A 26,306-nucleotide genomic window follows, 5' to 3' on the forward strand; every position below is an offset into this window, starting at 1 on the left:
CTTGAGAGATGATACCAAGAGGCTCTTCTATTTCAAATGTAGTAGGTAATCTAAGATGAAAGGTATAGGTGCCTGCATCAGGAGTGTGTGAACTTGAGAACACCATGTTGAGAATCTTTTCCACTTGGCTAGGTAGGTGGCCCTGGTGGAGGGTTTCCTACTGCCAAGTACGACCTCCCTAACGGTCTCAGAGCACATTAGCTCCGTTGGTATTAACCATGAAACTTGCAAGCAGTGAGGTGAAGAGAGTCGAGGCTGGGATGATGGAGGCGGCCGTGCTCTTGGGTGATCAGTTATGGAAGCAGGGGCAATGAGATTGGGGTGTTCACCAATAGCTCCAAAAGCATGGCATACCAGTGCTGGCGGGGCCAGGCTGGGGCTATCAGAATGACCGCAGCCCTTTCCCTGCAGACCTTGAGCAGAACCTTGTGGATGAATGGAAATGGCGGGAAGGGAGAAGGAACACGTCCACAACGGAGCCCAGACTATGATTCTGGAAGGAACAGAACTGGAGGCATTTTCTGTTGCTCTTTGTGGCGAATAAGTCGATTTGGGGAACTCCCCAACTTTGGAAAATGTTGTTCACCACATCCGGGCGAATAGACCACTCATGATTGTGAAAGGATCTGCTGAGATAGTCCGCCAACTCGTTCCGAGAACCTGGGAGGTAGGATGCTTCCAGGTGAATTGAATGGGCTATGCAGAAGTCCCTCTGCACATTTCCCTTGCAAGTGGGCCTGGAAGGTCTGGAATGCCAGGCGGACTGCTCTCAGCTCCTTGACATTGATGGGGAGTGAGAGCTTGTCTTGTGACCAGAAACCTTGGGTCTGAAGGTCTCCCAGGTGAGCACCCCACCCCAATGCTGACGAATCTGTCACCAGGGACAGGGTGGGCTGGGCCTTGGCAAAGGGGACTCCCACGCATACCTTCTCTGGGTTGAGCCACCAGTGGAAAGATTCAAGAACTGACACTGGGATGGTGACCACCTTGTCCAAACTGTTGCACCCTGGCTGACAGGCTGATGCCAGCCAGGTCTGGAGTGGTCTGAGCCTCAACCTCACGCGCTGTACCACATACATACGCGCTGCCATGTGACCAAGGAGCTTCAAGCAATTCCTCGCTGTGGTGGTGGGGTACTGCTTGAAGCTTTGTTGTATGTCTGTCTGTCATTTTGACCCAGGTCTAGCACTGTTCCAATAAGCTCTATCCTCTGCGCAGGGGCTAGAGTTGACTTGTACTCGTTGAGAAGAAGACCCAGCCTGTCAAAGGTAGATCTTACCAAACTGACATGGAGCTCCACTTGCTTCCTTGATCAGCCCCTGAGCAGCCAGTCGCCGAGATATGGAAATACCTGCACCTGCGATGCATTTGCTAAACACTTGAGGGGCCGCTGACAGACCAAAAGAGAGGACCGTAAATTGGTACTGGTTGTGGTTGACCACAAACCTGAGAAAACATCTGTGGGCTGGAATTAGAGATGTGGAAGTACGCATTCTTGAGGTCGAGGTCAGGGATCAGTCCCCCAGATCCAGAGGCAAAATGATTGCATTTAGAGAGACTATGCGGAACCTCAACTTCTTTATGAATCTGTTGAGACCTCGCAGATAGAGGATGAGTCTGAGACGCCCTTTGGCTTTGGGGATTAGTGGAGGGGAACAGAGGAAAGAGGTGGGCAGGAGTGGAGGGGGGACAGGAAGAGGTGGGGTGGGGCCTTGGGGGAAGGGGTGGAGTGGGGGCAGAGCCCGTGGCAGAGCCAGGGGTTTAAACACCCCCTGGCACTTTGGAAAGTCGGCGCCTGTGCTTGATGCGCTCTACTATCGATCGGGGGTAGCCCGGAGGATGAAGACCCCGCTACTGCTTCGTCCAATGAGGACAACAACGAAGCTAGAGGTAGTACCAGGCCCTCTTGGCCCTCCACTCCCTGGACTCATCCTGCTTGGTGCTGTGCTTCTTGGTGCTGACTATGGCCTCGGTGCCGGTCGTGGACCCAGGACCTGAACATGGCTCCATGCCATTCACCAAAGCAGTTTCAGAGCCCCGAGGAGTGGGATGGTTCCTGGCTGGCAGGGGCACATGTCCTTCCTATACCTCAAACTGGGAAACCCTGGAGTGCGTGCCCTGGACCTGATGGTAGGCTCATCGGGATCCAGAATGGCCATTGCACGGGCCCCTGCCACTGCACCTGCCACGGCACCCTCCTTGCATCCTGCCTGTGTCTGCGCCGGTCTGATCAGTGCTGGCTGCGCTGCAAATAGTAGGACTCCATCTCTGAGTCCGATGACTGGGACATAGAGCATGAAGACCACGGTGGTGCCGAGCGAGACAGTGCTGGAGAACACTGCCACGGGGAAAGGTGCCGGTAGGGTGGTGTCGGGGAACGATGCCGCAGGGACGGTGCCGCGGGGATGGGGAGCAGCATCTCATAACTGCAGGCTTTCCTCTGGACGGTGCTGCGCATTGCAGCACCAGAGGTTTATCCCTGCTGACGGGACTGTGGAGCCATCATGGCAATCAAGTCCCTGGCCGCTTCAAACGTATCTGGGGTGGAAGGCAGTTCCAGCGTTTCCACCTGGCACTCTCTAGCAGGGGAGTCCAATGGCACTGGACTCGACAGACCCCCTGGTGGGTCCAAAGTCGATGGAGCCGATTCCTACAAGACCGGCGCCGTGTGCCCGTGCATGGGCCGCACCCCTGTGGCGCTGTCCAACCCAGCCGCTCTAGATGTGGGAAAAACACCCTCTGTCCGCCTTCTTGTGCCACTTATGCAGCGGCAGATAATGTGAGCAATGCCATGCTGTCTACGCATGCTTCAGCAGTGGGGAGTGTCGGTGCTGAGGATCTCTATGGCCAGAGTCCTTCCTCAGCCCTGTTTCTCGAACGGAGGCCGGAGAGCTCTGCACAGAGGTGCTCGGTGCCAGCTCCTGCCAGCCCGGAGCCATCTGGGGACGGAAGGCTGCTTCCATCAGGATCTGCTTCAGCCTGAAGTCCCAGTTTTTTTGGTCTGTGGGTGGAACCCTTTACAGATCTTGCACCGATCTGTTTGATGCACCTCCCCCAGACACTTGAGGCAAGAGTCGTGGGGAATCGCCCATTACCATGGGCTTGTGGCAGGTTCCGCAGGCTTTAAACCTTTGGAATCAAGGCATGCTCCAAACCCCATGAGGGGAGACAAATTGGGGTGGAGGAAGGCCCCCCACTCCTAGCTAACTAACTAAGTAACTTACACTAACTAAACTATTTACAGAAAGCTCAATTACAATCACTAGGGGAAGCACTTGCTAAGGCAAGCGACCACAGTTCCAATGACCATCACTGGCGGTGAGAAGGAACTGAAGAGGCAGTGGGTTGGTAGGGCCCTATATTCACCGCCATGAAAGCATCACTCTAGGGGGCTCCACAGCCGACCTGACGAGGGCGCTGGGGTAAAACCTTCCAATGACTGTGCACACGGTGTGCACACACCAAATTGGAATCGACATGAGCAAGCACTCGAAGAAGAACAGGCCTTATGTACAGCTCACAAGATCAAGAGATTTGTAATAAGATACATAAGATTTACTGCTTCAGATGTCACTTTATACTAAGATTAACTTAACTTCCGTTTAAACATTAAGTACATAACATAAATTAAACTCTGTTTGTTTTGCTTAACAGTATACATCAAGTTTCTAAATTCCAATGAAAGTACTTATACAACATTTTCTTATCTCCAGTTTCCAGTTAGACAAAAAAGTTTTATTTTTGCTTATGCCATTACATAAGGTAAATTAAGTTTTTATCTCAGTTACCATTAGAAACCTCTTTGTTCACACTTTCTCAAATATTCAAATAAATTCTTTTGGGGCTGAAATTTGGTAGGGTGCCTCTGGGGCCAAAGCAGAATGTGTAAAACTTCCGTGATATCAAATAGAATAGGAGGTGCTAGAGCTACGGTTCCACAATATTTCCGCAGGTATTGTTTGAAAAATATGAATTTGTTTTACTAAACTTAACACAGTATTTGAAGTACAGACTTGAAACACAGATAAGTGGAGAACCCTGACCCCACAGTAGTGCCATGCATTGATTTTAGGCGCAACTCTAGAATGGGGGGGGAATAGTTGGGGAGCAGGTTGGAATGACAGCTATGCTTCACAGCCGGAGTATTGCCTGGCTCGTGAGAGGTCCTCAAGCTTCTTAGAGACCACTAGCTAAGCATGTCACCTAAAGAGAATGACAAATGCCTCAGGACAGAAGGATTTAAACACTCAGCCAGCTCTTTGTCTTATAGCATTAATGAGGTTTATATAGTCCTATATCATCCAGTTTACTTCTCTCTTCCCTGGATTGGCAATTACACACATCATAAACAAGGCATGTGGGTTAGTACGCAGAAGAGCAGAGAATGACAAAACACACAGATAATCAGGATGGGGTCAAATACTGATATTGATAAAGGCTGACTACACAATCCTCTTACATGCATGTCAAATAATCCCTCCTATTAGACCTGTCTCCTCTTCTCTATCAGTTTTCCCAGATCTCTTCCCATCCTCTCTCATTACTTCCCCTTATCTATTTGTGTTACAGTAGCACCTCAAGGTCCCAACTGAGACAAGACAAAGCCTGGGAGGAGAAAAGAACCACAGAGTGGTAAAGTTTCAGAGTAACAGCCGTGTTAGTCTGTATCCGAAGAAGTGGGCTGTAGTCCACGAAAGCTTATGCTCTAATAAATTTGTTAGTCTCTAAGGTGCCACAAGTACTCCTGTTCTTCTTTTTACAGAGTGGTAAAGTAACTTGTGTAAGTTCACACAGCACGTCAGTGACCGAGCTAGAAGTAGAATCCAGGTCCCCCAAATCCCAGTCCAGTGTCCAGTCCACTAGACCACCCTCACTTTTTCCCTAGTTCACCACCCAGATTTCATTGCCCCACCCCCCCTCCCTCCCGTACAGAGCTGACAACACATGAAAGTTTGCCAGAACAGTTATCTTAATAAGGGACTGACTTGGGTCCCTTGACAATTGACTGTTCTATGTGCATTCTGGCAGTTTCTGAATTACTTTCTTCTTAGGTGAGAAAAACAACCCAGAGCTCACCTTGCTGACTATTGTTTTTCAGGTAGAGTTTAGGTCCTTTTACTTATAAAACCTTAAATGGCTTGGAATCTGCCTAACACAGACTGCCTCTCTCCGCTGCTGCAACACTGTGGCAGTTAGCTTTAGTACAGGTGTTCAATCTCCTACAGTTTAGGAGAGAGGTGCTGGCAGGCCATTCTCTTTGGGACCTGAACACTGAAATTCATTCCACATTCTCCTTTGTCCAAAACAGTCCAAATCCACTGACCTCAGGGAAACAGTCTGTAACAGATTGTGGGTTATGTCTGTCACAAACTGTTTGGTGAATGCCATTTTCAATTACACCCTTCACCTTGCACTGTAACCTCCATCTTAGGTTAAGACATCCAGGTGGTGTTGAAAGCCAGTCAAATCTTGACAGGGTCTATTCTGGATGTTGTGTGCTCAGGGTAGGGGATGGGACACCTTGAAGAGTTCAACAATGACATAGCTATCAAGGACCATCAACAATGAATGACTGTTTTCTACTGGAACACTCAGTGTTCTCCTAGCAGTGCCATTGCCTTCGAATGGCTCAACGACCATTGCAATTCCTTGGGACAATGGACTCTACACAGAAGCTGATGGAGGCGCACATGGAGCTGGAGCACACCTCAACCCTAGCCAAAGCGCATAAACAAAAATTAGACAGGCTATTTTGAAAGGAAAGTGCCATTTCATCAGCATGTGGAAGCAGACCAGGCTGGAGAGAAGAGAAGCCAGGAGTGACTCTGCCTTGCCTAAAGACATTGACCAGAGGGAGGCAGGAAGGATGATAAGAGTGTAAACCGCAACCAGAGGAAAGACTGACCTCCACATCCGGGCCTGGTTCCCCAAAATTAGCAAAATCTGTAGTGGCAGAAGCCAAAGCTGGAGCAGAAAAAGCTGCAGTTTGAGAAAGAAAAGTTGCACCTGAGAAACAGGTTAGCAGACCAGGAGCAGGAGAGAGAGTGGAGCAGGAGAAGCAGTGAAAGCATGAGGAGTGCCAGCATGAACTGAACTTGGAGCCAAAGAAGCCAGAGATTGGGTGGCCCAATAACTGGGGATGGAACACAGAATGCCAACTCCACAGGGAGCACAGGTGCTAAATTGATGTCCCATTTTAAGGAAGGAGGGTATTAAAGCCCATCACATCACCTTTGATAAGAGGTGGCTTTGAGAAGGCTTTTCATTTGAATCAGATTTTCTTTGCAGATTGGCTCCCTCTTCTAATCCCATTACTGGTAGGAAAAACCACAGGGGCCTATAACCAAATGGAAGGTACAGACTGTGGGAATTATGAGCAATATGCTGTTCTCAGTGGTGGCAGAAGACAGAACAAGAAGCAATGGTTTCAAGTTGCAGTGGAGGAGGTCTAGGTTGAATATTAGGAAACACTATTTCACTAGGAGGGTGGTGAAGCACTAGAATGGGTTACCTAGGGAGGTGGTGGAATCTCCATCCTTAGAGGTTTTTAAAGCCTGGCTTGACAAAGCCTTGGCTGGGATGATTTAGTTGGTGTTGATCCTGCTTTGAGAAAGGGACTGGGCTAGATGACCTCCTGAGGTTTCTTCCAACCCTAATATTCTATGATTCTAATATAGATTTTATTCATAGATTTTAAGGCTAAAATGGGCCACTGCAGTCATCTAGTCTAACTTCCTGCATAACATAGGCTGTAGGACATCCCTGAATTAATTCCTGTTTGAACTGGAGAATCTCATTTAGAAAAAAAATCCAATATTGATTTTGAAACTGCAAGTGATGGAGATTCCACCACAACCCTTGGTAATTCATTCCAGTGGTTAATTCCCCTCACTGTTAAAAATTTGCACGTTATTTCCAGTCTGAATTTGCCCTGTTTCTACTTCCCACCATTGGATCTTGTTATACCTTTGTCCACTAGACCAGTGGCTTTCAACCTGTGGTCCACGGACCCTTGAGGGCCTGCAGACTATGTGTCAGGGGCCCGTGGAAGGTTGTTGTTACCATAGAACAGTGGTTTTCAACCTGTGGGCCGTGGAACCCTGGGATCCGCAGACAATGCCTAAGATTTTCAAAGGGGTTCGCACCTTCATTCAAAATGTTTTAGGGGTCCACAAATGAAGAAAAGTTGAAAACCACTGTGCTAGACTGAAGACAGTCATCACATTTCTGGTACTTGCATAGATACATCTAGACTATGATCAAGTCACCCCTTAATCTTCTCTTTGACAAGATAAGTAAATCGAGCTCCTGGAATCTCTCACTATAGGATATTTTTTTCTTTCCTTTGATCTTTCTTGTGGCTATTCTCTGGACCTTTGCCAATATTTGAACATCCTTTTTGAATTGAGAACACCAGAACTGAACACAGTATTCCAGTAGTGGTCAGACCAGTACAAAACAGAGATAATAAATCCTCCTTACTCCTATTCAATATTCCTTGAAAATGGAGTTGATCTGCAGAGAAAACCTGATTCAAGTCACAAGCCTTCTCAAATGCAGTGAGAGATCAATGTCTATCTCCCCCTCCACCCCACATACACAACCAAAGTGACTGCACTGCACCTTAAGCAGACATGCCCTTGTCTGGCTTGCTAGGGGAAGGGTTATACTGCTTTAGGGTGGCGAGTGGAATAGAGAGGGGTGGACACTGCTGCAGAAGCAGAGAGGATCAGCATGGTGATGCTGTCTCATCCCCCAGGGACTGGAAGGGAAGGGAGCTGATAAAGGACAAGGCAGTTAGGAGAAGCCCCCTTTTCCCCAAATCAAGCAGAGCAGCACCCACCCTCCCACCCTTAGAGATAGCAAAATATCAGATTTGGTCAGGCCCCACTGTGGGCATTCTACAAGCTGCTCCTTTCTCACGGAGGCTGGGAAGGAATTTTTCCCTCACCACCAGACTGGCTAAGGGGGACTTGGGGTGGTTTTCACGTTCCCCGCAGCAGGTTGAAGGGTGAGGGCTTTGTTAGGGTGAGTAGGGAACAGGAGTTAGGCTATGATATCACAACTCATTGTGTAAATGTGGGGTGGATGTCCTGTGCAGATACTCCATAAGGAGGGGATACAGTGATCAGACAAATGGTTTGGTAAAGGATTTAAATGAGGTATTTGTTAAAGGAGCAGAACACGGGGGGTTTAGGGTGCCTATGACTGGCACCTTTATACGCGACCTCAACTCTCATTCAAGGGAGTGGGGAGATGGCAAGGTCCTAGCAGCAGGTTGGCTGAGGGCGGGGGAGCTGACGGAATCCTCCAGGTCGATTTTGAAATGATGGAGTTACCTGTCCTGTACACTTTTATCTGCCAAGTAGTCCCAGACATCTAATAATAAAGGTGGAGCCTAATTAAACCATATCCAGCCTATCCTTCTTCCGGTATAGCCAGACAAATCCCACAAGCCCTTTTAGCCACATCATCATTCTGCGAGCTCACGTTCAGCTGATTATCCACTATGACTCCATGGTTTTTCATAGTCACTGCTTTCCAGGATATAATCTCCCATCCTGTAAGTATGGTCTACATTTTGTTTTGTTATATATTATCTTACATTTGGCCAAACTGAAATGCATATTGCACCCACTCTATAGGTGACTTGTTCTCTTCATGCTGACCACTGCTCAATCTGTGTCATCTGCAAACTATCAAAAACAATTTCATGTTTTCCTCCATATACTGACAAAAATATTGAATGGCGTAGGGCCAAGAACCAGTCCCTGTAGGACCTCATTACAAACATTCCGCTCAGTGATGTTTCCCCATTTACAATTACACTAGCAGACTTATCAGTTAACCAGTTTTCAATCAATTTAATATGTGCCAATATAAAATGGCCTTGTTCCTTAAATGTTAACTGACTCCAGAGGCTTAAAAAGGGGGGGGGGCTTTTTGAAGGGGGAGATGTTCAGAAGAATAAGAGGATGATTTATATCTAGATTTGATTTTGAAAAATAGGGAAGAACTGGTTGAGAATTTGAAAGTGGAAGGCAGCTTGGGTGAAAGTGATCATGAAATGGTAACATTCATGATTCTAAGGAATGGTACGAGGGAAAACATCATAATAAAGATAATGGATTTCAAAAAGACAAACTTTAGCAAACTCAGGGAGTTGGTAGGTAAGATCCCATGGGAAACAAGTCTAAGGGGAGAAACAGTTCAAGAGAGTGGGCAGTTTTTCAAAGAGACATTATTAAGAGCACAAGAGCAAACTATCCCAATGTGTAGGAAAGTTATATGGCAAGAGACCACCCTGGCTTAAACAGGAAATCTTCAATGATCTGAAACTCAAAAGAGAGTCCTATAGAAAGTGGAAAGCAGGTCAAATTACAAAGGATGAATATAAACAAATAACACAAATATGTAGGGGCAAAATTAGAAAGGCTGAGGCACAAAACGCTATTAAACTAGCTAGAGACATAAAAAGTAACAAGAAAACATTCTACAAACACATTAGAAGCAAGAGGAAGACCAACGACGGGGTAGGCCCGTTACTCAATGGGGGAGAGGGGAAGAGAAATAACAACAGAAAATGTGAAAATGGCAGAAGTGCTCAATGACTTTTTTGTTTCACCAAAAAGGTTAGTAATGATTGGACATCTAACATAGTGAATGCCAGAGAAAATGAGGTAGGATCAGAGACTAAAATAGGGAAAGAACAGGTTAAAAATTACTTAGAAAAGTTAGATGTTTTCAAGTCACCAGGGCCTGATGAAATACATCCTAGAATACTCAAGGAGCTGACTGAGGAGATATCTGAGCCATTAGTGATAATCTTTGAAAAGTCATGGAAGACAGGAGAGATTCCAGAGGACTGGAAAAGGGCAAATATAGTGCCCATCTATAAAAAGGGAAATAAAGACAACCTGGGGAATTACAGACCAGTCATCTTAATTTCAATACCTTCCAACCCTGATATTCTATGATTCTAAGACACGAGAAGTAGTTCTTCCACTCGACTCTGTGCTAATTGGATCCAGTTCTGGGCACCACATTTCAGGAAAAATGTGGACAAATTGGAGGAAGTCCAGAGAAGATGGAAAGATGATGAAAGGTCTAAGAAAACATGACCTATGAGAGAAGACTGAAAAAATTGGGTTTGTTTAGTCTGGAGAAGAGAAGACTGAGAGGGGACATGATAACAGTTTTCAAGTACATAAAAGGCTGTTAAAAGGAGGATGGAGATAAATTGTTTTTGTTAACCTCTGACAATAGGACAAGAAGCAATGGGCTTACATTGCAGCAAGGGCAGTTTAGGTTGGACATTAGGAAAAACTTCCTGTCAGGGTGGATAAGCCCTGGAATAAATTGCCCAGGGAGGTTGTGGAATCTCCATCATTGGAGGTTTTAAGAGCAGATTAGACAAATACCTGTCAGGGATGGTCTAGATAATACTTAGTCCTGCCATGAGTGCAGGGGACTGGACTAGATGACCTCTTGAGACCCCTTCCAGTTCTACGATTCTATATGGACTTGGGGACTACCTCCACAAATGGGGCAAAAGTAGCGAATCACTACTTTAGAGGGGTTGTATGAAATGGTTGTGTTGTAAGAATTTTATGGTCTGTGTTTCCATGACTTTAAAATGTGGGCAGTGGATAAGAAGCCAAAAGGCCACTGGGCCACAAGCTGTCTGGCAGAGCAGTATGGGGACAGTAGGTCTGGTTCTGGGAGGAAGCCCAATAGAAAAGTGCTCAAGTATGGGACCCAGGATGGGGACATGCAGGTGCATCCCAGCAATGGAAAATGGTTAATCCCAAAATGGAAGCAGCTACTTCTCCAAGCTAACCCCCTCAGAGAAATCCCAGAGATCTGAGGCGTTTTAACCATCAAGGAACAAAGAACAAGTGAGCTAACTGCTCAGGAATCACATATTAAGTGGCTGACAGTGCACCACAATGGACTAACATATCAGCAACTAGGTAACAAAAGAGAAGATGATGAGTAGGACCAGGAATTGAAGAAAAACGAGATGGAAAGGGAACCCCCTTCAGTGGTGAGTGGGCGGTTAAAGAAGATTTGATGGTCATAAAGAGGGTATTTGATTATGAAAGGATCAGAGATGAGTGGGAAAACAGATCTAGGGCTGAAGATCAAACAAGAAAATGAATGCAGGAAGCTAGAATACTAGATAGAACGCAATCCTCAATAACTTCAATTTTCACAATGAAGGTGAGAGTAGACAGAATGATGGAAAGATAAATATTGAAATCAGTGGGAAGATTAGAGGTATGAAATTACTGGATGCTTCCTACAGTCACCTGGAAAGATTTAATTCTGAGGAGGTTGGGTTCAAATTTTATATTCTGATAATTCTCAAGACTCAAACACTTATTTTCTCAACTAAGGTACGGAACCACTAAATCAGAAAAGAGAATTAGATGCAATATCAAGATAGAATTGGAAATTTATGTAGCAAAAGGATATCACTTCCCGTTTGATTGAGCACATATGTAACATATCTCCACAAATCAGTAAAATTGATATCTAAGTTTCACTCTCACTTGCATGTTCAGCCACTACTATCTTGCTTCTACTCATTCCCACCAAAGTTAAACCAACTACGATAATGGGATAAATACGATAATAACCACTGTCAAAGGACCCTTTTTTTTCCAAGACTGAGTGATTTAACCAAGTGTTCCATCCCTTTTCCACAACAGAAAAAAGGAAAATGGTTTCATATGTTTCATTACACTACACCAGCACCAACCTTCCAGCTATTCTAGTCAGCCAGCTCACTTGACTCCAGATTTATGCAGTTTTACTACAGTAAGTTAGTACAATTGCTAAACATTGTAATAGGCCAAATAAGATTTGCACTGTAAAACAAATTCTCATGTCACTAATCTAGAATACCTGAACTTTACAGTAAAACCACTAATTTAGTACTGTAAATGATAGACTACAGAGCATGTTTTGTTAAAATCCTGAAATAGAGAAGTGCAATCCAACAGCACCCTCTAATGTTACAGACTACGTACACAACTGTATTTCAGTTGTAATGCTCCAATGAGTGAAAAAAGCTCTAAAATTGTATTTTTCCCCCAAATGTCTTAAACTTATTTCTATACTAATATGTTCAAAAAAACCTTAATCTGAAAAGAGTGCTTCTAGCTAAATTGGCTCTTAAAGGGAAGGTAAAAATATATATAATTAAAAAGGACAGTTAACACAATCACATTGCATATAATTAACACCACTGACAGGATTCTATTTTAAAAATTATGTTAAAGCATTAAAATTACAAAATTAAGCACACAGAAGTCAGGAAAGCTAAAGTTAAGGTTGCATACAAGTCTTTGCATATTACAACACAGCCTTTAATTACATAATAACATAATATTTCTGAAAGACCTCTGCCAAATTCTTGACCCCCAATGTACTGCCAGATGGAAAAAATAGAGATGTAGGGCTTGGTACCAAGAAAACAACATTTTTAAAGTGTGGTGCTGTAGCCAAGGATGACATACCATTTCAGCCAGAAAACCAGAATATTCTGGATCTTTGGGTGAGTATTGTTGGCATTTTATTGTATTACTTTGGGAAAAAAATATAAACTAGCTACAACCAAGTATTGCTGTGTAAATAAGGGTAGTTTATGTATTTCAGTTGAATTAATATCTAAGGGCCTACTTGAATCGCAGGACGATTGTCAAATAATTGCAGCTGAGTTGCGGGCAAGACATGGAAAATTGCGGAAAAATAATAATGACCCTTATTATTTGCAGTAATTTGGAAAAACTGACAGTGCGGACTCCTGCTGTTAGCTGCCCAGAGCTGATAGCCACGACTCCTGCTGTCAAAATTGCAGTCGAAGCCTAATATTGCGAGATTCGCAATTTCCACAATATCGCAAATTGAGTAGGACCTTATTAATATCTATTTAAGTGGTTTTGAAGGTTAGAGGCTTACTATTAAGCCTATTAAAAAGGAGTCATATAAAAAATGGAAACTAGGACAGATTACAAAGGATGAATATAGGCAAACAACACAGGAATGCAGGGGCAAGATTAGAAAGGCAAAGGCACAAAATGAGCTCAAACTAGCTACGGGAATAAAGGGAAACAAGAAGACTTTTTATCGATACATTAGAAGCAAGAGGAAGACCAAAGACAGGGTAGGCCCACTGCTTAGTGAAGAGGGAGAAACAGTAACAGGAAACTTGGAAATGGCAGAGATGCTTAATGACTTCTTTGTTTCGGTCTTCACCGAGAAGTCTGAAGGAATGCCTAACATAGTGAATGCTAATGGGAAGGGGGTAGGTTTAGCGGATAAAATAAAAAAAGAACAAGTTAAAAATCACTTAAAAAAGTTAGATGCCTGCAAGTCACCCGGGCCTGATGAAATGCATCCTAGAATACTCAAGGAGCTAATAGAGGAGGTATCTGAGCCTCTAGCTATTATCTTTGGAAAGTCATGGGAGACGGGAGAGATTCCAGAAGACTGGAAAAGGGCAAATATAGTGCCCATCTATAAAAAGGGAAATAAAAACAACCCAGGAAACTACAGACCAGTTAGTTTAACTTCTGTGCCAGGGAAGATAATGGAGCAAGTAATTAAGGAAATCATCTGCAAACACTTGGAAGGTGGTAAGGTGATAGGGAACAGCCAGCATGGATTTGTGAAGAACAAATCATGTCAAACCAATCTGATAGCTTTCTTTGATAGGATAACGAGCCTTGTGGATAAGGGTGAAGCTGTGGATGTGGTATACCTAGACTTTAGTAAGGCATTTGATACGGTCTCGCATGATATTCTTATCGATAAACTAGGCAAATACAATTTAGATGGGGCTACTATAAGGTGGGTGCATAACTGGCTGGATAACCGTACTCAGAGAGTTGTTATTAATGGTTCCCAATCCTGCTGGAAAGGCGTAACGAGTGGGGTACCGCAGGGGTCTGTTTTGGGACCGGCTCTGTTCAATATCTTCATCAACGACTTAGATATTGGCATAGAAAGTACGCTTATTAAGTTTGCGGATGATACCAAACTGGGAGGGATTGCAACTACTTTGGAGGACAGGGTCATAATTCAAAATGATCTGGACAAACTGGAGAAATGGTCTGAGTTAAACAGGATGAAGTTTAACAAAGACAAATGCAAAGTGCTCCACTTAGGAAGGAAAAATCAATTTCACACATACAGAATGGGAAGAGACTGTCTAGGAAGGAGTACGGCAGAAAGGGATCTAGGGGTTATAGTGGACCACAAGCTAAATATGAGTCAACAGTGTGATGCTGTTGCAAAAAAAGCAAACATGATTCTGGGATGTATTAACAGGTGTGTTGTGAGCAAGACACGAGAAGTCATTCTTCCGCTCTACTCTGCTCTGGTTAGGCCTCAGCTGGAGTATTGTGTCCAGTTCTGGGCGCCGCATTTTAAAAAAGATGTGGAGAAATTGGAAAGGGTCCAAAGAAGAGCAACAAGAATGATTAAAGGTCTTGAGAACATGACCTATGAAGGAAGGCTGAAAGAATTGGGTTTGTTTAGTTTGGAAAAGAGAAGACTGAGAGGGGACATGATAGCAGTTTTCAGGTATCTAAAAGGGTGTCATAAGGAGGAGGGAGAAAACTTGTTCACCTTAGCCTCTAAGGATAGAACCAGAAACAATGGGTTTAAACTGCAGCAAGGGAGGTCTAGGTTGGACATTAGGAAAAAGTTCCTAACTGTCAGGGTGGTTAAACACTGGAACAAATTGCCTAGGGAGGTTGTGGAATCTCCATCTCTGGAGATATTTAAGAGTAGGTTAGATAAATGTCTAACAGGGATGGTCTAGACAGTATTTGGTCCTGCCATGCGGGCAGGGGACTGGACTCGATGACCTCTCGAGGTCCCTTCCAGTCCTATAATCTATGAATCTATGAATCTATTAAAAGAACAGCAAAAAGGACAGATTGGGGTGGGGGATAATTGAAAGAGTATTTTGTCTATTTTCCCGTACCAGAAGAACTGCTAATGGGATTTTTCTCAAACGCTAATGAAAATATTCACCTTCAGCCACAGCCTTTGCTTAGAAAATTTCAGCCTGAAAGGTGAATGTTTTTTAAACAAAAAAATATTCAAATAAGTCACTAGAATGCAAACTGGCTTAAAATATTACTACGGTGGGTACAATTTGTACCCACTATAATAGGCTAACAGGTCTTATTTCTATGATGAAAAGGTTGCAGGATGGGGCCTCTAGTTCATAAACAAAACCAAAACCATCTATTATGTCACAAGTTTACCACTAAATCTTCCAAAATACTTTGCACTGACCATACTGATGCTAATTGCTGCAATATACTGTACCAAACTAGGGCCCAAAACTTTCACACCTCTCTTACACAAGAAGTCCTTGCTCTCACAAGTAATTTCATTATCGTCAGTGTGTGAATAAGAGTTATTTATGAAATAAATACTGATCTGCAGGATTAGGACTAAATGAACTAGTACATTTTTAAAATGCAGTTTCACTTGATAGAGATATCAGGTATTTCAGGCTCACGTTTCTTATTTTCAGTCCTGATTCAGGATTTTATTGTACTGAAACATTTGTTTTGGGTTTTATAAATTAAAAAGTTGTACCTTTTAAATCTTCAATGAATTTATAAAAAAGCGTTTTAAATGTTTGATTTTTAATACTTTTTTTTAAAACAAAAGAATTCATTCTGTGTACACAAATTTTCTTCCATAAAAAACTTGAATGTATATCAATTAGAAACCACACAACCTCTCAGTAATAATTTTAGCTCATTGACTGCTTACCTCTTCAACTCTTAGAAGCACATGCTGGTCCTGCAACCTACAAAACAAAAAACAACCACACTTAGATTCTTCCAAGAAAAAACACATTCCATTTAGTAAATGGCAACTTTTTGTCCATAAAGGAACAAAGCTGCTTTGGTGGTGATTTGGCCCATAATCACTAATTACAGTCTGATGTGGAAGATTATCTTCCCTGTTTGCTCTATTCAGGCTGCACAAAGCGAGGGAGACTGGCCACAAGCTGCCAGCTAAGGAGTCTGCACAGCAGATACAGCTACCGGAGCCAACTACTACACAGCCCTCAGGCACAGGGAGGGGACTAGGAACAGCACCAGTAGGGGCACAATTCGCTCTGGAAATCCCCAGCTGGCGGAGAACCTCTTGGGAACTCCTATCAGCAGGCACAGTTTAGAGCAGCCCCTGAGGTTACTGTAACCTGCAGCCAGGGCTGGGCAGAGGAGGAGGGAGCTATAACTGACTAACAGATCCACTCATGCTCTCCTGCATCTAACATAAGGGTGCAGAAGAGAATCTGGCTCACCATGGCACACAACTGCAAGCTATATTTAACTTTAACCACCAAAATAACCTAGAAAAATGAAGCCCGCAGGGCTGTCATCTATACAGAATAAAAATCTAGTTGGATCTTAATACTTGCATCTGTGCCTAAAAATATTTTTTCTGTTTATATTGACAAATTCCAAAATGGCTGTGGGGATCGCCAAGCTGGAGTTGGTCCTGCTTTGAGCAGGTCTCTTCCAACTCTAATCTTCTATGATTCTGTAAGCCATAGAAACTATTTCCACAGTAATGTTTGTGGTTAAACAGCTGTGCAATCAAGAATTCAGAAATTCTGTATTGCTCCAGAAGTACAATTTGAACATTTGAACATCACCTCTACAGTATTTGGATAAATGTTTTTCTACTAAGCAAGTTTAATTTCTTTTCTTATTCATAAACTAGAATAATATTTCTAATGTTAGTTTTGTCCACAGGAGGGAGATGCTGCACTACAGAAGATCACTTAAAATAAGTTAAACTCAAGAGCCATTTTTTAAAATATTGCATTAACTCAGGGCTTGTCTATATGAGAACACTCAGGAAAATTAATCTGAATTAATGAAAGGTGTGAATTTAAAATGGATTAGTTAAACCACATAAAAATCCTGTGTGGATACTCTTACTTAGAATTCAAGTGGCCTTAATTTGGGTTAGCTTTAATTCAGTCAATTAAACTAAACCAAAGTAAGGGCATTTAAATTCCAAATAAGAGCATCCACACTGGGGTTTAAATGTGGTTTAACTAATCCACTTTAAAAGTTAATCTGGGTTAATTTTCCTGAGTGTCCCCAGGTAGACAAACCCACAGTCTGGTTAATTCACATCAGATTTTTTTTAAAACACTTCACGATGTTCAGAATCACTGGAAGATACAAGCACAGTTGAAGTGACAAAATATCTTAAGGATATTGCCCAGATGATGATGCAAGGAAGGAAGTGACATGGAGACCAGGCCAAGTCTAACATTCACTGAAGTCAGTGAGAAGATTTCCATTTACTTCACTGGATGCTGGATTAGATTTATCAGCATGCTGTAAACACCATATCCCATGCCCCTTCATCAGCCCCCTCCCCCCACTCCAAAATAGTCCCATAGACACGAAGCTCAGTTGATTTTGCACACATATATTTGATTCTTTTGTCTTTAGTTCACAGAAAATATTTTATCTTGAATTCAAACATCTCAATGGAACCCTGCTTTTAAACAAATATTTTTTCTTCTGACAGTTCCGATTGTTATATAAAATTATAGTTTCCAATACTGGGTTGCCACATATTTCTGGTGTCCTTTCTTAAGAAAATGTTACTTTTTTAATATTGAGAAACTTATTCCATATTTTCAGCTGTTGTCATTTAATGTAGCTTCCCTTGATTTCAGTGGAGCTAACCTGATATACAGTTGCTAAGAATCTGGTCTAAATTTAAAACAATTTGACATTTATAAAATATAGAAGTTACTTCCCGCCATATATACTTACATAAATATATAGGACCAGAATCAGGCAATAGGGATTTCATGCCTGGAACTGTTTCATAATATCCTTTATGTTTTTAATTTTATATACATTTTAAACTTTAAAAAATATTAAAAGTATTTAATTCAAACTTTTCAAAAAAAATCATGCCACACTCTGGCAACTCAATCCCTTGCCAAAAAAGGCAGAGTGGGACAGGAAGCTTGATCAGCAAAAAATTATCTGTTGTCCCACAAAAAAGTTGGTCAGCTACTCCCAAATACAAACACGGATGCTCTGTTTTTGCCTCACAATCATTCAAAGGACATAAAAGGTATTAAGAAGAGGGTCTTTAAATATATTACAAGCAAGAGAAAGATGAATGAACGTATAGATCCTCTACTTAGCAGGGAAGGAGAGCTAATAACTGATGACATTAAGAAAGCTGAGGTGTTTAATATCTATTTTGCTTCAGTCTTCACTGAAAATGTTAACGGTGACCAGATACTTAAAACAATTAATATTAACAACAAGGAAAGAAACACAAGCCAAAAGAGGGAAAGAACAGATTAAAGAAATATTAGATAAGTGAGATGTATTCAAGTCTGAAGCAATCTCAGAACCATTAGTAATTATCTTTATCCTGGAGGTCCTACAACACTAGAGAAGGGCTAACACAGTACTTATCTTTAAAAGGGGGAACAAAGAGAACCCAGGGAATAATAGACCAGTGTTACATTATCTGTCACAACCCTGGGTTTAGCAGGCCAATGCTCAAACCACTGAGCTATTCCTCCCCCCAATACTCAAAGAGCAGTTATCAATGGTTCACTGTCAAACTAGTGAGGACCCAGAGGAATCAGTCCAGGGTCCAGTATCCTTCACTAATTACTTGGACAATGGAACGGAGAGTATGCTTATAAAGTTTGCAAATGGCACCAAACTAGGAGGGGTTGCAAGCACTTAGGAGGACAGGATTAAAATTCAAAATGTCCTTGACTAATAAGAGATTTGGTCTAAAATCAACATGAAATTCAATAAAGACAAGTGCAAATTATTACACTTAGGAATGAAAAATCAAATGCACAGCTACAAACTGGGGGGAGCTACCTTCACGGTTGTACTGCTGAAATGGATCTGGGGGTTATAATGGATCTCAAATTGAATATAAAGTCAACAATGTGATGCAGAAGCAAAAAAGGCAAATATTCTGGGGTGTATTAACAGGTGTTGTATGTAAGACACAGGGAGTAATTGTCTACTCACTATTGGTGAGGCCCTCCTGGAGTGCTGTGTCCAATGCTGGGCACCACACCTTAGGAAAGATGTGGACAAACTGGAGAGAGCCCATAGAAGAGCAACAAAAATGATAAAAAGTTTAGAAAACCTGACCTGTAAGGAAAGGCCAAAAAATCTGTGGATGTTTAGTCCTGAGAAAAGAAGACTGAGTGGGAACCGGATAGCAGTCTTCAAATATGTGAGAAGCTGTTATAAAGAGGACAGTGATCAATTGTCCACTATGTCCAGTGAAGGTAGGACAAGAAATAATAGGCTTAATCTCCAGCAAGGAAGATTTAGGTTAGATAATAGGAAAAGCTTTCTAACTCTATCGGTAGTTAAGCTCTGGAAGATGCTTCCAAGGAAGGTTGCGGAATCCCCATCCCTGAAAGTTTTTAAAACAGATTGGATGTTTTACAAATAATGAAGACTGAATTTTGTTATTCATATGGTATTTCCATATTGTGCATATATTTACATATGTTTTGTTTCATTATATGTTTACATTTTAAATAAAAACAAAAATAAAGTTTAAAAAACAGAGATGGTCGAGGTTTACTTGGTCCTGCCACAATGCAGGGGGCTTGACTTGATTACTTCGAGGTCCCTTCCAGCCCTACATTTCTATGATACTATGTTAACCCAACTTCACTGAACTAACATGATTGGGAAAAAACACCCCCTTTTTTGCTTGTCAAGATGGGGCTAGTGGAATGCTGCAGTGAGGTACTGGGGAACGGTGCATGCACTGAGCTCTAGAACTGAATGGATTTACCTGCAATTAGCAAAAGCCATATCCCTAGCCACTCCTCCCTCACCACCACCCCACACCTCTGGGCAAATTTCAAAGGCTTGCTGCAAACAATGGAGGTGTTAGAGCTATTGAAAAGAAAAGTCACAAGAAACTTTCATGATGAAAAGTGTTAGGCGGAGGCTGGGAGGGGGAGGGGGCCTTTGTTGACTTACATTGGCATCTGTCCCTGTTCTTATTTTCCACTGAAGTTGCAAATCTAAAGGGTGTCAAGTCACCTGAGCCTCAGATCATGGTGTCCATTGGGCTTTGACAATGTGCCCTCGCAATCTTGGATGCATCTTTGCCACTATCTAAACACTACTTTGGTTGACCCTGCTGCTCGGAGAGTGAGGGAAACCTCAGCTGTCGAACTGATGTCATCTCCCGTTCTATGAACAAGGTCTGATTCCTCCCTGTCCAAGAGAGGAGTAAAATCTTCATTCTGATGTAAGTTTCAGTCTCATGTAACTAACAGAGCATACTTATTTCCTTCTAACTGGTTTAATAAAATTACAAGTTTGTAAGTGAGCTGAAAATTTTTGGATTCAATCTATTTAACTGTGTCATCACAACCTTGTTGGCACTGCAATCAAACTTCATATTACCATCGGAACTTAAAGACGTAGAAAACAAAACTGATTTTGTAAGTTAACTATGTGCTACACAGAGAAGTTAATAAAGTATAGAAGGTTTACATCTCAAATGGTTATGATAGATAGCTTAAAATATAGCTCGGCCTGAAAGGTTTAGATTTTTATCCATAGATGTTTACTAGCATTTATTTCCCCATATATACACACAATTCCATGAAAAAATATTTCCATCATTTATAACTGAAATTTACACATAGGCAAGATAAGAAAAATGATGTTTGCTAATTTGCAGTTTGATTAAAGGATATTTACCTCGTATATTCTGACATCTGATGTTGATAATTTGTGTTTTGACAGTTATAAAACTTTAACTTTTTGAATGTGAACATCTACTACCATTAAATTTCCTATAACTGTATATGTTATGATAAAAATAGAATACTTAAAAATAAACATCAATATTATAAAAACTGAATTCTGCCAAACTTAAATATAGCACTAGCCGTGGAGTGCAAAGTAAGAAAAATTAATCCTACAACCATGACAGGGTTCAGGTTAGTCATATAAAGACTGACCATATTACTCAACACTGCAGACTTTAGGGTATGCCTACATTGTGAAATTTAAAGGCATAACTATACTCATATAATTATACGCTACAGTTATACCAGCATAACTACCCATGTGAACACACTTCTTACGGAGTAAGAGTACCTTTTTTCCAGATTAATTTATAGTGCTTTTAAAGTGACAAATGAAATGAGAAAAAGGCACTCCACTCTGGAATAAGAGTGTCCACACAGGTAGTTACAGAAGCATAATTATATCAGACAAGTTTACTGCCGTAAACAAAGAATGGGGCTCCATTGTATTTGGTACATACAAAGGGACAGACAGCACCTGCCCCAAATAGCTTACAGTCTAAATAAACATGACAAATAGAGGGTGGGCAAAGGGGTAAAACATAGGCAGAGTAAATAATATGATGGCTAACGTCATTAGTTCCACAATTTATTTTTGGAGGTGAGGGGGTTAGTTAGGAAGGGATATATTAAATGGAAAGAAAGGGAAGAGACAGTAGAGCCCTGCACAACCTTACCTGAATCCAATGGGACCCAATTACAAGTGCTGGATTCAGGACAGGTCAGAAAACAACCTTTCCCTCCTGGGTTCAGACCAGATCTGCTTTCCTCCTCCTCCTATGGGGTCAGTGCGGCAGCAGTTGTGTGCTCCACTTCTGCTGGCCACTGCCACCTCACTGTGCTGTGGAGTGAGTATGCTGAAGAGCACACACAGCACAGCAAGGGGTGGCAGCTGACAGGGGCAGGACATGACAGACACCAGCCTGCCAACCCCACAGGCAAAAGGGGATGGTGGGACCATGACTGGCTAGCCCAGCTGTAGGACTCCTCCTCCTGCTGTGTGTGCTGATGCTGGAGCAATTCAGCTAAGGGGCGCTGGAACAGGGGGCGGGGGCAGGTGGCCATGGCCCCATCACTTTTAAAAGTGGGAGGGCATAGCCCTCCCAATTTTTTCCTGCCTTAAGGGTGAGCGATGGAGAAGGCACAGAGGAGAAAGCAGTGGGTGGGGCCTCAAGGGGAAGAAGCCAAGTGGGGGCAGGACCTTGGAGCAGAGCTACGGTCTGGGTGACAGTGGCCCCCCTGTGACACTGCACCCCATCTTCATCTTAGTGGTATGATTATGATATGGTTAAGACATAATTATGATACATTTTGTACAAGATATGTTTTGTCAGGTGTCTATGGAAAAGTTATGATTTGCTGAAATGCATGGTTGTTTTTTTAAATCTGAAGTTACTATGTATTTCAAATGTAGTTACACCTGGGTGACACCCACTAGGCAAGACACTTCCAGTCTAGGCAGCTGGTTGTGAAGGGCCTATTCAGGCTAATGGGCCATTAGGAGAAGCTTCCAGGGAATGCTCCAGACAGCATATGGATAATGGCTGCTATGACTCAGCAAGGCATGTTAGGTCATGTGACCAGACCACATGACACCGAACTCCATTTTGGTACCCGTATTTTTCCACAAACTGGACTGGGAACTGAATTTGGAACAAAGAGTTCCCGTGAAATGGAAAAGCTATATAAAGCAGGGAGTGACATCATCTTTTGGCCTCACTGCCCACACAAAAACTCCTGGAAACACCTGAAGAACAAAGACTGAACTGGGGGAAGTCCTGGTCCCAGGCTAAAGGGATTTCTGTGTATGGAAACTTGGTGGACTGCTTATATCATCAGTCAGGGTGAGAGATTATGGATTCAAATCCTATCTGGTATTTTAGGCTTAGCTTGTGGTTTTGTTTACTTACTAGGTAATCTGCTTTGATCTGTTTGCTATCACTTATAATCACTTAAAATAAATCTTTCTGTAGTTAATAAGCTTGTTTTATGTTTTATCTTTACCAGTGTGCTTTGAGTGAAGTGTCTGGGGAAAAATCTCAGCTTGGTTAACACAAACTTGTGCATATCTTTCCCACACCGAGGGGAGAGAGAACTATATTAATGAGCTTACTTTGTATAGATCCCTGTGCAGTGTAAGACACTATAGTTCTGGATTTATACTCTAGCAGGGGTGCAAGGCGGGATAGCTGGAAAATTCACTGTATGTCTTTCAGTGGCTTAGGTAAAGCACTCAGGTAACTCAGTTGGGTGTGTGGTACCACCTGATGTCATGTTGGGTGATAATAGGGCCTGGTGAGGCTGGCTGAATCTCCAGCAAAGCAGTGTGAGAGAAGCCTGCCCATCTGGGGGAGTTAGAGGGTACAGCGGTTCCCAGGGCTCCCAGGCTGAACCCTGGCGGTGACAACCCATCACACCCCCCACTTCAAGGGAGCTTCCGGTGCTCGCATAAGCCTCCCCCAACAAAAGCGTCAGGGTACCATCTATGATTAAAGTACCAATCATAGAAGTGTGGGACTGGAAGGTCTTCTAGTTCAGTCTCCTGCATTCGTGGCAGGATTATGTATTATTTAGACCATCCCTGACAGGTGTTTATCTAACCTGCTCTTCAAATCCTGGAATGATGAAGGTTCCACAAGTTCCCTGGTAAATTTATTCCAGTGCTTAACCACCCTGACAGTTAGGAAGTTTTTCCTAATGTCCAACCTAAACCTCCCTTGCTGCAATTTAAGCCCATTGCTTCTTGTCCTATCCTCAGAGGATAACAAGAACAATTTATCTCCATCCTTCTTTTAACCGCCTTTTATGTACTTGAAAACTGTTATGTCCCCTCTCAGTCTTCTTTTCTCCAGACTAAACAAACCCAATTTTTTCAACCTTCTCTCCTAGGTCATGTTTTCTTAGACCTTTCATCATTTTTGTTGCTCTTCTCTGGACTTTCTCCAATTTGTCCACATCATTCCTGAAATGTGGCACCTAGAGTTGGACATAATACTCCAGTTCAGGCCTCATCAGCACAGAGTAGAGCAGAAGAATTATTTCTTGTGTCTTGCTTACAACACTCCTCCTAATGCATCCCACTAGGACGTTTCCTTATTTTTTACAACACTGTTATACTGCTGACTCATATTTAGCTTGTGATCCACTATAACCCTCAGATGCATTTCCACAGTACTCCTTCCTAGGCAGTCATTTCCCATTTTGTATGTGTGCGAGTGTTGCTTTTTAAGTGGAGTACTTTGCATGTCCTTATTGAATTTCAACCTATTTATTTCATACCATTTCTCCAGTTTGTCCAGATCATTTTGAATTTTAATCCGATCCTCCAAAGCACTTGCAACCCCTCCCAGCTTAGTATTGTCTGAAAACTTTCTAAGTTTACTCTCTAAATCATTGATGAAGATATTGAAGAGAAATAGACCCAGGATCGATCTCTGCAGGACCCTGCTCGATATACCCTTCCAACTTGACTGTGAACCACTGATAACTACTCTCTGGGCTCTCAGCAGGCCCAGGCCATCCCCCACAGGGGGCAGGGAGGGAGCGCCATGCAGCTCTGCCCTGCCCCTAGCTCTGCTCCGGCCCCGCCCCCCAGCCTAGGTGCAACTCCACATCTGGCCAGGGGTCCAGCTGCCAGTCCCTACCATAGCCTGACTGTGGCTCCGGTCCCACCCCCAGCCTCAGCCCCTGGCCACAGCTCCATCCATGGCCCCACTCCCAGCCTCAGCTCCCTTATCCCTGTCTGCATTCCCCCCTCCCCCCAGCCACAGCCCCACTCCCGGCTCCAGGAGGGTGCAGACAGGGGTAACGGGGAGGCACAACCCTCAAAATTTTGGGGACCACTGATCTAGGTTATATTTCCCTACTTTGTTTATGAGAAGGTCATGCAAGACAGTATCAAAAAAGTCTTACTAAATTCAAGATATACCACTTCTACTGCTTCCCCGCATCCACCAGGCTTATTAGCCTGTCAAAGAAAGCTATTTGGTTGGTTTGACATGATTTGTTCTTGACAAATTCATGCTGACTGTTAACTCATTACCTTATCTTCTAAGTGTTTGCAAACTGATTGCTTAATTATTTGTTCCATTATCTTTCCCGGTACTGAATTTAAGCTGACTGGTCTGTAATTCCCCAGGTTGTCTTCATTCCCCTTTTTATAGATTGGCATTATATTCACCCTCTTCCAGTCCTCTGGAATTTCTCCCAACTTGTATGAGTTTTCAGACTAGGGTGACCAGATAGCAAGTGTGAAAAATCGGGACGGGGTGGGGGGTAATAGGCGCCTATATAAGACAAAGCCATGAATATAGGGACTGTCCCTATAAAAACAGGACATCTGGTCACCCTATTTCAAACATAATTGCTAATGGCTCAGATATCTCCTCAGTCAGCTGTCCAATATCTGTACACTTCATTTTGCAAGAAACATTTAAGTAAAAAATCATCTGAAATGCTGTGGTGCATATTATAACCCCATATATAAGCATGCTCTAAAAACAGACTACCGAAGTTTACACACACTTCCACAGGTGCTAAATGAAAGGTAACCACTTGAGGGCACTGAAGCCTAAGCAGAATGTCTACTAGCTTCATAAATAATTGCAATATAAACGTAACATGGTTTATAGTTTGAATTAAAAAAAACATGTAATTTTGAACTAAAATTGTATCCACCATGTATGGATATTTTAGTTTAGTGTGGAATCAAGTTTGAAATGCACATAATTTCTAAGTTTTTAATTGCTCAAATATTAACTTACAACAATCTCAAATCACTACTTCTCAAAAGGTTTGAGACTTAAGTTATTAAAGTTGCCAACCTTTTTTCAAATGGTATACCATACACTATTTCAAATCAAACTAGTCTTTCTGCTTCATTAACTTTAAAACACAGACTTATATAAGCCTTTCATTCAGAATAAAAATACTGCACAAACACATACACACACACATACAGGGGATCACTTCACCTCAAATTACAGCCAACTGATGTCAAATTCTGTAAATGTGTGGTCCCTATCTGGATTCCAAACATGGGTACACATGCGTGTGATGCGCCAGAGCCGGAACGGTTCATAGTAGTGTCTACTGACCCGCACATGTGTCGACTGCGTCGATAATGCTCTAGTTCCCTCATATCAGGAAGCAGAGGAACCTAAAGCAATCTCCAGTTACAGTAAGTAACCTTCTCTTCTTCTTCGAATGATAGTCCCTATGTGGACTCCAAATGTGGGAGAGTAGCGAGCAGTGCTCAGCGTAGAGGCAGGTGCGAGGGCTCACTAGAAGACAGTCTGAAGGACCGACAGCAGCATTCGATGCCAAGACAGGGCTATGACATAATGGGTGGAAAAGGTGTGAGGTGGCCGCCCTACAAATATAATTCCAGGGAACATCCACA

General features: G+C 42.8%; 1 protein-coding gene across 11 annotated transcripts in view; it reads right to left on the bottom strand.

Annotated features, from left to right (window-relative positions):
- ADARB1 (adenosine deaminase RNA specific B1) overlaps positions 1 to 26,306 on the bottom strand; it is a 251,304-nt gene that overhangs the window by 167,772 nt on the left and 57,226 nt on the right. For all 11 annotated transcript variants that reach the window (XM_054043498.1, XM_054043496.1, XM_054043493.1 and 8 more), the window contains exon 2: positions 15,805 to 15,841. The gene's annotated coding sequence lies outside the window, so the exon portion shown is untranslated. The remainder of the gene's footprint in view (positions 1 to 15,804; positions 15,842 to 26,306) is intronic.

The sequence above is a fragment of the Malaclemys terrapin genome, chromosome 11, assembly GCF_027887155.1.
Source record: "Malaclemys terrapin pileata isolate rMalTer1 chromosome 11, rMalTer1.hap1, whole genome shotgun sequence".
NCBI lineage: Eukaryota > Metazoa > Chordata > Testudines > Emydidae > Malaclemys > Malaclemys terrapin.